At 44.2% G+C, this 15390-nt stretch overlaps 1 pseudogene; it reads left to right on the top strand.

The window, feature by feature from the left end:
• The first annotated feature begins 1161 nt into the window (after nucleotides 1–1161).
• LOC115583077 (bone morphogenetic protein 7-like) lies at nucleotides 1162–15367 on the top strand (annotated as a pseudogene).
• The last annotated feature ends 23 nt before the right edge of the window (nucleotides 15368–15390 follow it).

The following is a 15390-nucleotide window of genomic DNA, read 5'->3' on the forward strand; positions in this document are numbered from 1 at the left end:
CTGCGAAGTAAATAGTAACAGCAGTCAGAGAGCCCAAACAAAGGCTAATTATTCAACGTTTCCGTCTGAAATGCAGTGAAGTTGAGTCGTGAAGAAGCACCAGTGGAATTGCTTGAGTCAAACACAAGACCTAAAAATGTTTTCTACAGCAGCTGACTACTTTCCTAATTGTATTTTATTTCCAGCACTGGCAATAATCAGGCCCGTTTTGCTTTTTTTTTAATTCACACATACATTCCATGGAAAATAATCACATAAAGGAAACTAACATTTTAAAAATGAGTGAAGTGCATCTTCCTCACTTTCCCAAAAAAAACCTGGTTTAGATGGTGGCCACCTGTAGAGGGACAGAAATTAAAATTAAATTAAGGTTGATCAACAATTAGGTGAGGTGTGTACGGATTGAAAGGATTTATCGTAGTGCAAGGTCAGTTTTACAGCACAAAGGATCCTAACGTATGGACACATCTCCCAGTGCTTCATCTCCATCCGCTGCATGCAGTCAAACACTGAGTGCGGTTTTAGCTCCATTGGGAGATGTGGGCTATAATGACTTATTGATGAGTCTGTATAAATTAAGCAAATGAGTAGAATACGGTGCATGGATTAAATCATGAGAGGCGGTACATCCCTGAGGCTGAGAGTGTCTGACTGAGCAGCAGCTGAGCTCCACAGTGGCGCTGCTGCGACACGGCGCTCAAACCTCCTAACGTTTTAACGAGTGGGACGATGATGACTGTCGCTCGCAGGACCTGTTTGGCGTGCATCCGCTCCTCTGAAGGGTCCTTGAGCAAAATAGATCCGTACAAATTCGTTGAAGTGTTAGTATTATGGCAGTGGGGAGGTTTACAAATGTTTGCAGTGGACACAGAGGGCTCTCGGTGTTTATATGACTTAGCAGCGATGAGCCACGTGAAGTGACCTCTGCTGGGAAAAGAACATCTCAAGTGCAGTGAGTGATGTATGGCGCTCATGGAAATGTGGTCGTGTGGTTTCAGGTCATATACGGATTGTTTCCGATGGCCACCCTACATATACACAGACAGAGGTTGAGAAAAGAGAAGAGCGCATTAGTCAAAAGGTCATTTCAGTTTGTGGTTATGACACATTGACTTCCTGCTTGACTTTAATGGCCCGATCCTGTCCTCAGACCAGAGTAAAGCATGTGTATAATCTGGGCCTCGGTGCTGGATTCTTGTTTTGCCATTCATCGCCAACCCCCGACCCCCGTTAACTCTCTTACCAGAGTGGAGCCCTTTGCACGTCGTTGAAGTAATTCACTGGGTCTATCGGCAAGTCTCTTCATGTGCCTGCGCTGCCGCTGATCACTGGAGGCCTTCAACGATTAGGGTGGGCCTGGGTTTATTGTTCCAGTTCAAAGGTGTGTGTGTGTGTCGATGAGGGGATTAGGGGATTTTCCCTCCGCACCTTTAGACTGATCTTTAAGCAGCGTTGGACCGACTCCATGTGCGCAGAGGCAATAAATCTCAGCTGTTGGCAACACTTTAAAATTACCACCAGTGATAAATGGTGAATTTATACTTGATGAAACTTCAGTTCATAGTTATATCGCTGCCAGCCAACAATGACAGGCTTTGCACACAACTTTGGAAGCAGTTGTAAAGATGTATAAACATCAGTTACAGCTCAACACTAAACAATTGCTTTATGGATGTTTTATGAAGCATGTCATTGTTTGCTGACAGTCACATGACTATCAACTACTGTCTAATGACCTACACATGCACTCATTGAATCTACTGATGGGTTTTATAAAGGGCTACCAAAATGGCAGGGATTTGAAAACAAGCACTCCTGGCCTGTTTAGAAGCCCCAAGAGAGAGGCCACTGCTTCCACAAAGGAAAGAGAAGAGCCGGTCAGAGGGGAGATGTGCTAATCAGAATCAGAGTCCACCTTCATCAGTGACCAAACAAACATGTCCAAACAAAGCACGCAGTGATGGGGCCACTTTGGTCTGAGAGGTCCACACCCCACCTATCTTATTACCAAGACAGAGCGGTGCACTTCATGATAGGACACTCATTTACTTGTCATTGACTCACCCCCACACTCTCCAAATCTTTCCGGACTTGGTTTATCCCACACTGAACCCCTCCTGCCCCTCCCCTGACACAGCGCCTCAATAAAAATCCACTCCCGAGCTCGCATCCAGAGGAGCGCACAGCTTTATCACACCAAGACATCGCGCAGCTAAGGGTGTTGAGTGAATGGTATTCAGAATGGACAGAGGATTGTGTCTTTAGGAGAACTCTCTACGCACATTCCGACGAGTTACAGCCGCGCGTAAACTTTGCGTAAAAATGGTGACAGGCGCCTTGGAGACGATGGTGATCCTCCTGTCGTGGGGTTACTGCGTGCTGTCCACGCAGGTCGCCTTCTCCAACTTCTCCGTGGACAACGACGTGCGCTCCAGCTTCATCCAGCGGCGGCTTCGGAGCCAAGAGCGCAGGGAGATGCAGCGGGAGATCCTCTCCATCCTCGGGCTGCCGCACCGCCCGCGGCCGCACGTTTACACCAAACACAACGCCGCCCCGATGTTCATGCTGGACCTGTACAACACCATCTCTGCAGACCCGGAGCCGCCCGGGTACTCTTACTACAAGCCCGATCTGCCTCACCAGATGTCCCCGATGGTGACCGCGCAGGAGAGCCGCTTCCTGGATGACGCAGACACGGTGATGAGTTTTGTCAATCTCGGTAAGTTTATGTTTATTTATTTACTTTATAATGAAAAACACCACGTTATTACGCAAATGTTTGAAGCACTGAGAGAGTGTGTGGAGATTAAAGCGCTCAAAGTTCCACTTCTACCAGTTTCCATTAAGTATAACTAAATGGACTTATTTTACAGTGGTAATGTAACACTTTAAAAAGTGTTATTTCTTAATTGAAAAGTCTGTGAAAAATCTTAAAATCAGTGTCTACTAGGATGATTTATTGTTCAGGGAAAGTTTCATCTCTGTTAACTAGTTGAATAAACTTAACACCCCGGACACAAGAGTGCATTAGTTAAGTGTGTGTGAAAGCCAGTGTCTCTGACACGGTGGCTTATGGGTCACTTTCCTCGCTTGAAATCCAGCATTATGCATTCCGAGCTGTAAATGTTATGACAACACGCCTGTATCCGATTACCCCGGAATCCCTTCAAAAGCTCCGCGGGGAGAGGCTTTAGCGTGGCTTTGTTTCACATGACCAGGAATTGAACGGGTATGTCTAAACCCCCAGGAAGTGAGAGACAAGTTGACCGAGCTCAAGGCGCAGACTGCATCTAAACACGCTGTCGTAATCTCTGTTAGTGCAGGTGCCTGTGTGTTTGTGTGCGTGTGTGTGTGTGTGCTGCATTTATTTGTCTGTTCGGAGGCGTTAATCACAGGGGTCACAGGTTGGAGACGGGGCTCACTTCGACATTATTGAATTTATAAAAAGGAAAATCCTGCCTTTGTTTCCCTTGGAGATCCTACAGCGGCTCTGATATCACTATGGTGAAGCAGCAGACGGCACGGTGCCTGTGGCTCTTATCCGGATGTGGCTGCATCCAAAACCAGCCCTTGTCTCGTCTGTATGCCCCTCTCTTTTCAGTGTGAAAAGAGAGATGAAGTTTGTTCATCTGAGATATGTCTTTGAGAAGCCTTTAACCTTCCTGTTGGTTTGTTTGTTTGTTTGTTTGTATGTTAGTGTGATTAAGCCTTTTAATGAAGAACCATTTGAGTCATTTTTTTAATCATCCCACAAAATGTGTACACTGTTAAGTTAAAAAGCTGGCTTTTACCCAGGTCAGGAAGCCGAATACCTCAGAATCAGTCAAAAGTGGACTTATTAAATTCAAGTTATGCGAGATGGAAAGTTCCAGCAACTTAAAGGTATTAGTCTACTTTACTCAGTCATTTTGAGGATAATCGGTTTCCTCGATTTTGTGAAGTAAAGTCACTTTTTTCAGATTTTACAGTGTAGTTAATACAAAACATTTGGAAACTATAAGAAAACATAACATTTTATGCCATCAGTCGTGGACTTTTAGATGACAGTCTTTAGCTAATGAGATCTGGAAACCCATAGCAGATTTATGTGGTTCCACATCTGAAGAGTTTGATTATAAAGAGGAAGGAGGGTTACAGAAAAAAAAGGACACAATGAGAGCTTATTATTTTCCCTCTCGGGCCCACCGCGGCCTCCCGTGCTGATGATTGGCAGAGTTTTCAGCTGGGGCTCCCACATTGTGCCGGAGTCGACTCTGTCCTGGTGGTCCCGAGATGATCGCTTCAAGACAGAACTGGTTTATGGTATTTCCCGTCCAGAGACCACAGCTTCCAGTGTGAGGGAGAGCTGCTGCAGACCCTCCTCCCAGTGCACCCAGGTATATCCCGCAGGTGGACAGGGCTAAGAATAACATTATCGTTAAAGATAAATCAGCCTCGTTTGACATTTATTTAGTTAGTCGGAGAGCATTTAAGAGCATGCGCAGTCATATTGTCCTCACACAAATACACTAAATCACATCACGACACACATGCTGATACATGTCAGAACGCCAAAACCACAGATCGCTCTTCGGAATCACTTGTTGTCATGCAACATTACACAACTGCACTGCACATTTGTAGTTTCTCTTGTGCATTTGTTTTTAAAGAAAGAGACAGATCGCAGTGAAGAGGCCCGACTTAAAAACTCAAATCTTATCTGCCGGAGCTGTTCCCTGGTCTGCTGCTCATCACGCTGACCGGCCTGTTGACCGAAATCTTTGCCTGGAGACGAGCACACATGCGTTCAGTATGGGACCACAACACACCTGCAGAGCATGAGAAAAGGCTTAATGACCGAAAATGTCACTGGCTTTCATTAGAATAGAAAGAGCGCAAAATGTTCCCCTAACAGTTGGAGGAATGAGAGGAACAGAGGGTGTATTGTGTTTTTGAGAACGAGCAGGGAGAAATGTGTTTGTCCCGCTAAGCTGATCTGGAGGAAGCATAAGGAGATCATACTAAGAATTTCTTTTGCCAGAAAATCCCATTAACGTTCTCATTACTTATTCATCCAAGTGCAAAATAATTATTTTTGGTCCGTAGCTCAAATTGTAATTGCGGTCCCCTAAAGAGAAGCCCGAAGCCAGCGTTTGTCTTTTTAAATCCTGTGCACAATCACTCACTTTGTCATCAGAAAGCAGACATGGTGCTGACATTCTGCAGCGGATTTTTGCACGTGTGAAACATGCTAATAATCTGTAAGGTAATGGTTTAAGCAACTTGTCAACACATGCAGAAAAGGACAGAGCATTTTCACTTGAGTAATAGATTCAGAACGTTAATCAGTTGAAAATGAATTATGATGACTAATGACTATTTTTTAATTCAGAAATTTGCCTCCAGGGGGTTTAGAGTCCGCACAGCATATGATAGCTCCTGTCCTTAGAACCAGTTAAGAAATGCTCCCCCAAAAGCCCTTTAAAGGAAAAATGCACCCCAAAATGAAAATTCAGCCATCATCTACTCAACCCTGTACCTTTGGAAATTCAGGTTAAGTTTGGTCGTCCACAAAACATTTCTGGAGATTCACAGCAAAACAGTGTTGCAGCATTCACCGAAACAACTGAAGTAGATGGGGACTTGTTATAAATGTAAAAAAGAACAACTAATAAAACCCACGAAATGGCTCCGTAAAGGCTCTACTTATGCGATCCAAGTATCTGAAAGCCACAAGATCCCGAATTTATTTGAAAAGATGCCGTTTACGCCCTCGATGTGCGGACGAGCTTGTGCAGCCACTTCAAACACTGTGTGTTAGCTTAGCACATTGAGTACTGCGTCCTTTCAAATCAATGTTGGATCTTGGGGCTTGGATTACACTGGACAAACTGTACGGAGCCTTTTTTTCGTATTTCTTTTTCAAAGTCTCCGTCTTCAGTTATTTAGGAGAATGCTGCAGAGCCGTCACGGCATTCTCTATACAGATCCAGAAATATTTTGCAGACTACAAAACTTCACCCGACTTTCCATCGACACGAGGGCGAGTAGGTAATCACTGAATTAAAATTTTAAGGTGAACTTCCTTTAACACGTGAAACCCCAGTTAAAGCAACAGAGGAGCGATGCCTCTCACAGGACGGACAACATGCAATACATGTCACGTGTCCAGAAAAGAACAGAGGAACCGACGCACATTGATGACATAAATAACATCTGAAGCACTGATCATTATCCACAAAGGTCACATTTTTCCTCGTCTTGTTTTCGTGCACATGTTGTGCTGCCACCCATGCTGATTTGTAAAAAAAAACAGTTGCTATAATATTGCAATAGGTTAATGATAGCTGCGCGGCTGTGTGGCCCTGCAGTGTGAGGAGTAATCTGAAGTGTTGAAATGCCTCCCAGAGGGAAGTTTGCATATCTGAGGTCTGATCTCTGCAGCTAATGGTCCCTAACGTAAACACACCAAGTCCTTACAAGCAATTATTGCTTTCATAAAAACACCCCTCGTTCCCTTCCAGCGTTTAATTGCGGTCAAACAAATGACTCGCAGGGCTCAGAATGCGCTGCTCCTAACGACGAGCGGCTTGTGTGTGTTTTTGTGCCGTTACAAATGTTTTTAGAAGGCTGTGACTCACTGTGTGTGTGTGTGTGTGTGTGTGTGTGTGTGTGTGTGTTCTTTCATGTGAAAGGAGTGCTGGGAGGCTGCACGTATGGTCGCCTGTTAGCAGAAACAATAGCGGACCATCAGAAGGGATCGCGGGCTGATGTCATGCTGATGATGTCATGGTGTAGGCCAGTGGGCAGGATGTGTTTTAGGTGGCTAATCGCTGCCCCGCTCTGCACACCTTCACCAGAGACCTCCAGCGCTCTTTCCAAGGGCAAACACACACATTGACTAACGCTGTAAAAACACAACACTGGAAAGCTTCAGGAAGCTTTAGGGTCTTTCTGACCACTGTTCCCCTGGAAAGTCTGAGTGCTGGACAGCTTCAGCTGGCTCAGGGCGGGTCGCAGAGCCGACAGTGCCATCAGCTGCTTTACTTCCCCCTCTGCAATCAGAATGAAATCCCTGGATGGTGAGACATGGCAGAATGATCAGGGGATGCGGGTGGCGCAGACTCTGGTAGTTAATTCGCATGAATTTGTGTGTCTCTCTATATTTTATGTGAGTGTGTTTATAAAAGCACACTGGCTGCTGTGGTTTTCCGGGCAGTGCCTTAACAGGCCTTTTCTTGTGGTCAGCACATGTGTGCAATTTAAACAGGGAGCCAAACTGAGACCCGAGTGTGTTTTTTCTCCCCCACATTGGCACGTATGGCAGACTCGACCCAAGCGATGTTTAGATCAATCACTTCACTCGCGGAGGCAGGATTTTTCCTATTTCTGACACAGCGCTTCCGAGTTGTGGGGAGCATGACACACATCAGAGAGTCGTTTGATTCAGCAACAGTTTTGACAGATATGAAACCGCTGACTGGTTTACCATCTGATTGTGCTCACAGCGGTTTGGCTTTTCCGCATATGTACAAACTTTCCCTTTGAGGGTCAGAAGTATTATTTCACTGTGTAGACAACAATAAACCATATATCATAGTGGTACCAGGGCTGAGCAGTAAATCAGCAGCCCCATTCACACTGCCGTTTGCAGGCGGGGATCCTGCGCCAATTCTCCGCCTCCTCCTCTGCGCGAAAGTTTCAGATGCGGCGAGGGGTGAAATTTCGCTCCGGCGCTGATCCGCCTCTGGAGGTAGTATCAGGGCCGTATCATTGGTGAACCCAACCAGTGTGAATGGATAAGCCGGCGGTGCGGAGAAGGGGCGTGTCGATCGTACAGACTGATAACACGCAGGTCCCTCACTCAACTTAATACAAAGCAACGCTACAGGAACAAACAACAGTAATGTAGTGACTGTAACTGTCTTTGGCAGCTTATATGAGGAAGAAAAAAATCCTACAGCTGTACGCGGATAAGCGTCCGTCCTCCTGCCTGTCCTACTGACTCTTTGTCACATTTCTGCCCGAAAAACAGCGTCTGTCACCGGCAAAAAATGTAGATTCTTCACTCTGAGTGAATTGGCGAATCAACGCTGCGGTAAAAAAGGCTAGTGTGATATCGTGATATAGCATAAGTGTTGTCTTTTCCTGGGTTTAAAGGCTGCATTACAATAAAGTGATGCAATTTTCTGAACTTAACAGACTGCTCTGCTTGTTCTAACACTTGCCTTGAGCAGATTAGTCATTATATTCACATTACTGATGATTATTTATCCAAATGTCATTGTGTTAATATTTTCTGACAGTATCAGTAGTCATTCATACAAAATTAGTGTTTAATTTTTGTCATTGAAAAATAATCATTGGTATATGATATCCATTTTCTCAAATTTTATCACAAAGTGCTTTCAAAATGCCAAAACCATGTGAACTTAAAAATATCCTAATATTATTGTAAATGTCGCGTATTATGCTTGGGTTCATATTTTTATTCTGGGTGCCTACTAGAAAATGTATTTTTCCTGCGCCACCAGCTTTAAGGCCATATATGATCTGGTGGATTTTGATAAAACACATCAAAAAAATCGCCCAAATCAAACCCAATCACCTCCACCCTCCTCTCTGTGTCTTCCTTATAGTTGACCAGGATCAGGACCTTCTGTACCAGCAGCACAGAAGAGAATTTCGATTTGACCTTTCCCGTATCCCAGAGGGAGAGGCCGTCACAGCAGCAGAGTTTAGGATTTATAAAGAGTTCATCCAGGAACGCAACGAGAACGAGACTTTCAGGGTCAGTGTCTACCAGGTCCTGCAGGAGCCTCCCAACAGGTATGAGGGTTTTTGTTTCCAGCTCTCCACATGTCACTGTTCAGAGGAGTTTTACAGAATGTTTGTTGGTTTTACTGTCGTCTTATCTTTTGCTCTGCATCAATCTCTTCTGTGAAGCATATAAAGGTTTGTTCAAACTTCAAATGAAAGATGTATTTCCCTTATATAGCTCTAGTTGTTTTTGTTTGACTTTTTCCAGGGATTCAAGGTAATTTTTTTGCTCTGTGCCACCACCCTGACACAGTGGAGATGAATGTGATTTCATCTTGAAAAGTGACGTTTAGAGCTGAATGCCAACGATACCATGCTAATATTCTCATACTCACAAAGCTTACATCTGTATATTTAGAATTTTTTTTTTTTTTTTTACCATCTTCACCACATTAGTTTGTTTAAGCATGCCAACATTTTCTATTTAGCGCGTGGTGTTGAAGGTATTTAGTCATAAACCGAGATATTCGTCATATTCCAAAAATGATGCAGTGATTAATTGAAACTAGGGCAATTCATCTAATGCGGAAACAAATGGCTTCTATCCTCTATAGACTACAGCGCAGCTTCTTCCCCTCAGGCTGTGAGACTTTGATTCATACTATCAACAACCCTGTTTCAGTAAAAATGACCACTAATAAACATATACCAGTACCTTCTTTTTTCAACCTTTAAAAAACACACATTTACACCTCATGGAGGCATAACGAAAAAATTTCAGGAGACGCCTGAAGTCATAGGGATTTCGTCATGTGGGAACCACGTGTGTCTGTTTAACTTTTGCTGCCAATGGATACGAGAAAACTTTGACTAGCTGGAAGTAAGGAATCTTCAAATTGAGTCAGCTTGAGTACGTGCTAGTGGATCATTTCACAGCACAGCCCCAGAGCCGGGCAGCAGGTGTGGCTACAAAATTCAACAGCAATGTGACTTTTCAGAAACAGTTTCCTTGTTACTGTGGATAATCCCAGCACACCGTTTTCATAGAGATTATTTTGTCAGTAGCAAGTTGTTCCTAACACGTGTTGCTGATGATATCTTGCATTTTTCCCTCAGTACTGTGAGCATTCACCTTCGCAGACAGATGTTTCAGAACGCAGAATAATAAGAGCAAATCTATCTGCATGGCTGGATGGCTAATTAGTTCTCTATAGATTTAAAGCAATCTCAGGGGATATGCAAGCCTTCACGGCGACTGGTTTCATGGCTACATATGATTATCCTCTTACGATGGGGACATAAGTACAAGCAGTGTGGTTGAGTTTCAACAACACTTCATGCTGCTGTGTGTTTTTGAGTGAAAGCTGGTTGTTAGGCACCTGTACGTGCACACAGATCCGTGTGCTCTGGTCGTGTCTGTCTACATTCCCCCCGCGGGTTATTTCTGCCAATGTTCGCGTCAGCACCGCCGCTGTTTACACAGACGTTAGTGTCAATTACAGAAACACAGTGGTTCCCTCCAGAGCAAGTTTACTCTCGCACAGTCAGAACAGGACAGTCCCCAGAAGACCTGCATTTATAACACGCAGCTCCCGCCACAAATAACACTCTCAACCCTCAAGACGTCACTCTACTCTCTCGCACAGGTGGTTATCCCTGCATGTTTCTGTCTGTCTGACTGTCTGCAGCTCTGTTTTCTCTGTCGGGCCGCCAGCTTCTGCGTTACGCTCGCACTGTTTCCTTGTGTCAAACCACATCTGAAATGGCCTAATTAGACTCCGCACACCCACTTCTTCCTCACAAATCAAAGTTCTACCACCCACATTATGAAAACTCTCAACCCCATTAACCTGCTGGGCTCCGCCTGCCTGCCCCGGGGACATAAGTGAGCCGTAGGAAGCATGTGCAGGCAGTAGATTTAAGTCTTTCATCGGTGACAGAGCGGGGCTGACAACGGTGTTAAGGCCAACACCATTGTCATTCACAGACACACAAAGGCCGATCCACACAGACGAGCAGGCGGCAGGAGTAAAGACAGACGTCTGCCTGAGGGGCTGAAAGTCAGCCTGTAAACAAAGCTGTAGTCTGAGAGATCTGCCCTCAAGACAACACATATCAGTACTGTTTTCCTTTGATATAGGCTGTTCGTGGTAGGCGGATACATGCAGAGGCCGCACAAAGTCTCCAAAGTTTGGAAAATGCCAGATTTTAACTGTTATGTTTTTAAAGTTAGGAATGTGCTCGAACTTTAAACGCTCCTTGAAAAAGTGCTTGATTTTGAACATAATCTGTTGTTTAATCTTCACAGTCACTCCTGTCAACCAAATATATATTTATGATAATGACATGATCACCTAGTCATAACTGTTTTTCTCTTGGGCATCTGAAAATTAAATTGCGTGATCAGAACATACGATCAAAGTTAAAGGTGCAATATGTAAGAATTGTACACGTGTGACATTTATACTCCCAACAAATAGGAGCAGCATATCGCCAGGGTGACCGCTAACTGCTGCTAACTGTATTCTGATAGAAATGCAACACAGTACAGAGTCTTCCTTGACATAACGTCACAACTGTTCATCACATTCTGTTCATATTATATTCCGTTTTTTTTATGTTTTAAACTTAAATTCTTAGGGATTGGCCCTTTAATGTGAACACCTGGTGAAATATACAAAGTGACAGTATACAGCACCATGATCGCTGTTGGTATAAAGGAAGTCTGAATTGTTTTTCACAATTACATTCATAGTAACAATTTTATTGTGGAGATAAATGCTTTGACAGTCTGACTGTGACTTTGACTTTTAGAATGCGGTGCAAGTTGGACGTTTAGGTGGCTTCATATTGTTTTGAGACTTAAATGACAATTAAAATGAGTAATATTTGCAACGGATAAACAGTTTGGAGTGCTGTGAATTCCACGCATTTTCTGTTGTGTCGGCCTCGTACTCTGAGATTAGATAGTTGTCTCTCAGCTTTAATTTAAACCTGTTTATATCCACATCTGATAAACAATGTACTGCAGACCCCCCCCCCCCCCCCCCCCCCCCCCATTAAAAAAAACAAAAAAAAACAAGAACAGTTGAACAGCTTTAGGTGACACAGTGTTATTTATTAAAACTTAAAGTTATCATGTTTCCTATTTGGTTTCTTCAGCCAAGGACGCCAGCACTGCAACAGTTATCGTTATTTTTCTTATTTTTTTCTCTCAGTCTGGTCTTCAGCAAATGAAACACATTCTCAGTTGGACTGAGGTCAGGTGTCTGACTTGGCTAATCAACGGCATTCCTCTGTTAGGCCATAAAACCTCTGGGTTTCCTTTAATGTATTACTCTCCTGCTGCGTTTGGGGAATATGTATTAAACAAGTTCTGTGTCCTACTCATGGATGTAGACCTTCAAACTCAAGCACTTTGACCTCGAAGTCATTGTTTCACTTCAAATCCAATGTGTGGCTGAACTTATCCAAAACAACATAAAACATGTCCAAATACTTTCTGAATGCACTGTAGCTGTAACTGGACCACACAAGACTTTTGGCATTTATCAATCCGTGATATACTCATTTTATATCATTTGCACGACAGCTAGCCATTTTCGTAAGCAGACCACATGCTATTAGATTGTTTTCATACACTCCAGTCAGCTGTCGCTTTCTGTTCATTTCAGGAATGAAAATTCTCCTGAAGGAACGTAAAAACAAGAGATTAGTAACAAATCACAGTGGATGCTTCATCACTGTTGGTTTCTGTCTAACTGATGTGTTCATTTTAGTCTTTAAAGTTGCATCCAAGGAACATATGGAATATTTCAGTCTGCAGCCAAACAAGGACACTCCGCTGAGAAACTGACACTCAATGCTTTTAGCTTTTAGCCTTGAGACGCCTTGAATTCACTTACAAACTTTCCTCTCCCCAGCGAAGTGGAGCTCTTGCTGTTGGACCAGCGAGAAGTGTGGGCGGCTGAGGTGGGCTGGCTGGCCTTTGACCTGACGGCCACCAGTAACCTCTGGCTGGTTGACCCCTGAGCAGAACCTCGGCCTGCACCTGGTCCTGGAGGACAGCCACGGTCAGTCACTATCATGCATGCAGCGACATGGGCAGGGATTCATAAGAGCAAGAATACCATCTTTGTCTGGAGTTGTGATTTAATGCTCCTAAAATCATGTGGTTAAAAGGACCAGCACATATTTAGTGAATGTGTGTAAAGGGTTCCTCATGTGGACAATTTATGATTGTGGTCGTTGTGGTCATATTAGGATGAACAAATGACTGTTTAGTAGAGACTTGGATGTCTGTTCTTGCCATCTGCTGGGTTGGTTGAGACTCTCAACAGTTTTGTTCCCGCTGTCTCCCTCTGTAGGCCAGAGGAGGAACCCCAGACTGGCGGGGCTGGTGATAAGCAGCGGACCTCAGGAGAAGCAGCCCTTCATGGTTGCCTTCTTCAGAGCCAATGAGGTGCGCTTCCGCAGCATTCGCTCTGCCCATGGCCACAAGGGGCGCCAGTCCAACCGCTCTAAACCCCAGAGGACTGTCCAAGATGCACTGAAGGCAGTGGAGGCTGCAACAGGTGCCTGAACCTTCAATTCTCACCATAGACTCTTGTTTTTTTAGTTTTTATGACTTTGACCAACTAGACTTTAAAGAGACACATCATCCCAAAATCTATTTGTCAGCTTTTACCTGTAAGGTTTTTTATCCATCTAGAGGGTCTTGGTGAGAATTTTGGAGACATCAGCCGTAGAGATGTCTGTCTTATCTTGAATATAATGGCACTAGGTGGCACACTTGTGGTGCTCACTGCGGCAAAAAAAAGTAAGAAAAACGAAACATTTGAAAAACTCAGCAGCAATGTATCGTTCAAAAAATCGTTAAAAAAAAACTATATGTCAGCCTAGTCAGCTAGTCTCCTGTCCTTCTGTAGAGAGAAAATAGATCCTAAATGAAACTGCTCACAACAAGGTCTGTAGATAATCTTGAGTAACTGGGTCATGATTTCTAGACAGAGACACTGCTGCTCTTACAGTTTTTTCAAACGTATTTTTTGGGGGGTATTTTAGGCACCACAACTTGAGCACCATCTAGTTCAAATTACATTAGAGAGTTGTCAAACATCTCCACGGCCGCTGTCTCCCATTAATGATTGTGCATACTCACATTTGCCTGTTTTTTCATGTCAGGTAACCTTGGCTTGTCCAAAGAGGGATGTAAAAAGCATGAGCTGTACGTCAGTTTCAGAGATTTAGGATGGCAGGTAAATATCAGAAGTTTCATTCGATCTCATTTTGATGTAAGTATTTATTTACTAAACTGCCATCTAACCGATACCTGCCTGTTGTTCCACTCTGATCAGGACTGGATCATAGCACCAGAGGGTTATGCAGCGTACTACTGCGAGGGAGAATGCGCCTTCCCCCTCAACTCCTACATGAATGCCACCAATCACGCTATTGTGCAAACTCTGGTAAGCCCCACACAGCCCTGCACTTTCAACTACGACCTCCTCCACTTTCTGTAAGGACTGATTTATGTTTCTTCTTCTAACCACAGGTCCACTTTATCAACCCGGAGATGGTGCCAAAGCCCTGCTGCGCCCCCACCCAGCTCCACGGCATCTCTGTGCTGTACTTTGACGACAGCTCCAACGTCATCCTCAAGAAGTATCGCAACATGGTGGTCAGAGCCTGCGGCTGCCATTGACTGTTCCTAACCCCTCTTGTGAGCTCCGCAAATCTGGTGGGACGCTTAAGACAGGCGGAGGAATCAGAGACAAGAGATGATTGAGTGGCCGGTCACCGGGGAGCTCCTGCCACAGAAGACGAGCTTTAATCTGATGTACTGTTCTCATGACCGGCAGCTGAGCCTCCCATGCAATATCTGCCACTACCACAAATCAATTACGACCATTGGTCACAGAGAGAGGGGTTAAACAAAAGGGTTTCTTTTGTTTTCCTTTGAGTGTGACAAGAAAAAATTGCACTAAAAGGACTCTGAGCACTGTGAAGTTAGTTCAGAGATTCAAACAAAACATTCAGTATCAGAAACAGCTAGTAAATACATATCTATCTGCATTTAAGCTTTAGGCCATTAGGCACCAGAATATAAATTATGGCCCGGGTGGAAAAGTGAATTTGGTAACTGATTTCACAGCTCATAAAACTTGAAATCTCCATCCTCTCGTTGAACCAGTGCGACTTGTGTTTTGGAACAGCTGGAGGAAGTTAAGTCCTGATGATGAGAAGAAAAGGAAATCTTCTCCAGCTTACTTCACTGGCGTTTAACTGGTCGCCTAGGCAGCCATTTGGATCCCATCAGGTGTAAGACATCTGGCGGCTCGTGCGTGTGCTGGAGCTCAGTGAAGAATGACAGCTGAGACTGTTAATAACAGTGTGCGGAACCGAAAGGCCCGGCGCAGACATATATTACCAGGCCTGTGACAGGCATACAGTCTTGCAAGATGCCTGTGATTGATCTCCATGAGGCAAACATCAGGGTGTGCACCATCGCCCTGACTGCAGCTGCCTTCTGGTGTCAGACCAGAGCTGCAGGTGGGAAAAGGGAAGCCGTAATTTTATTTTTGTCAGATTGAAGTTGTTGAATAAATGGAAAGTATCAAACAAGAAACAGGTGTTTTTCTTTAACTCATT

The sequence above is a fragment of the Sparus aurata genome, chromosome 6, assembly GCF_900880675.1.
Source record: "Sparus aurata chromosome 6, fSpaAur1.1, whole genome shotgun sequence".
Taxonomy (NCBI): Eukaryota; Metazoa; Chordata; class Actinopteri; order Spariformes; family Sparidae; genus Sparus; species Sparus aurata.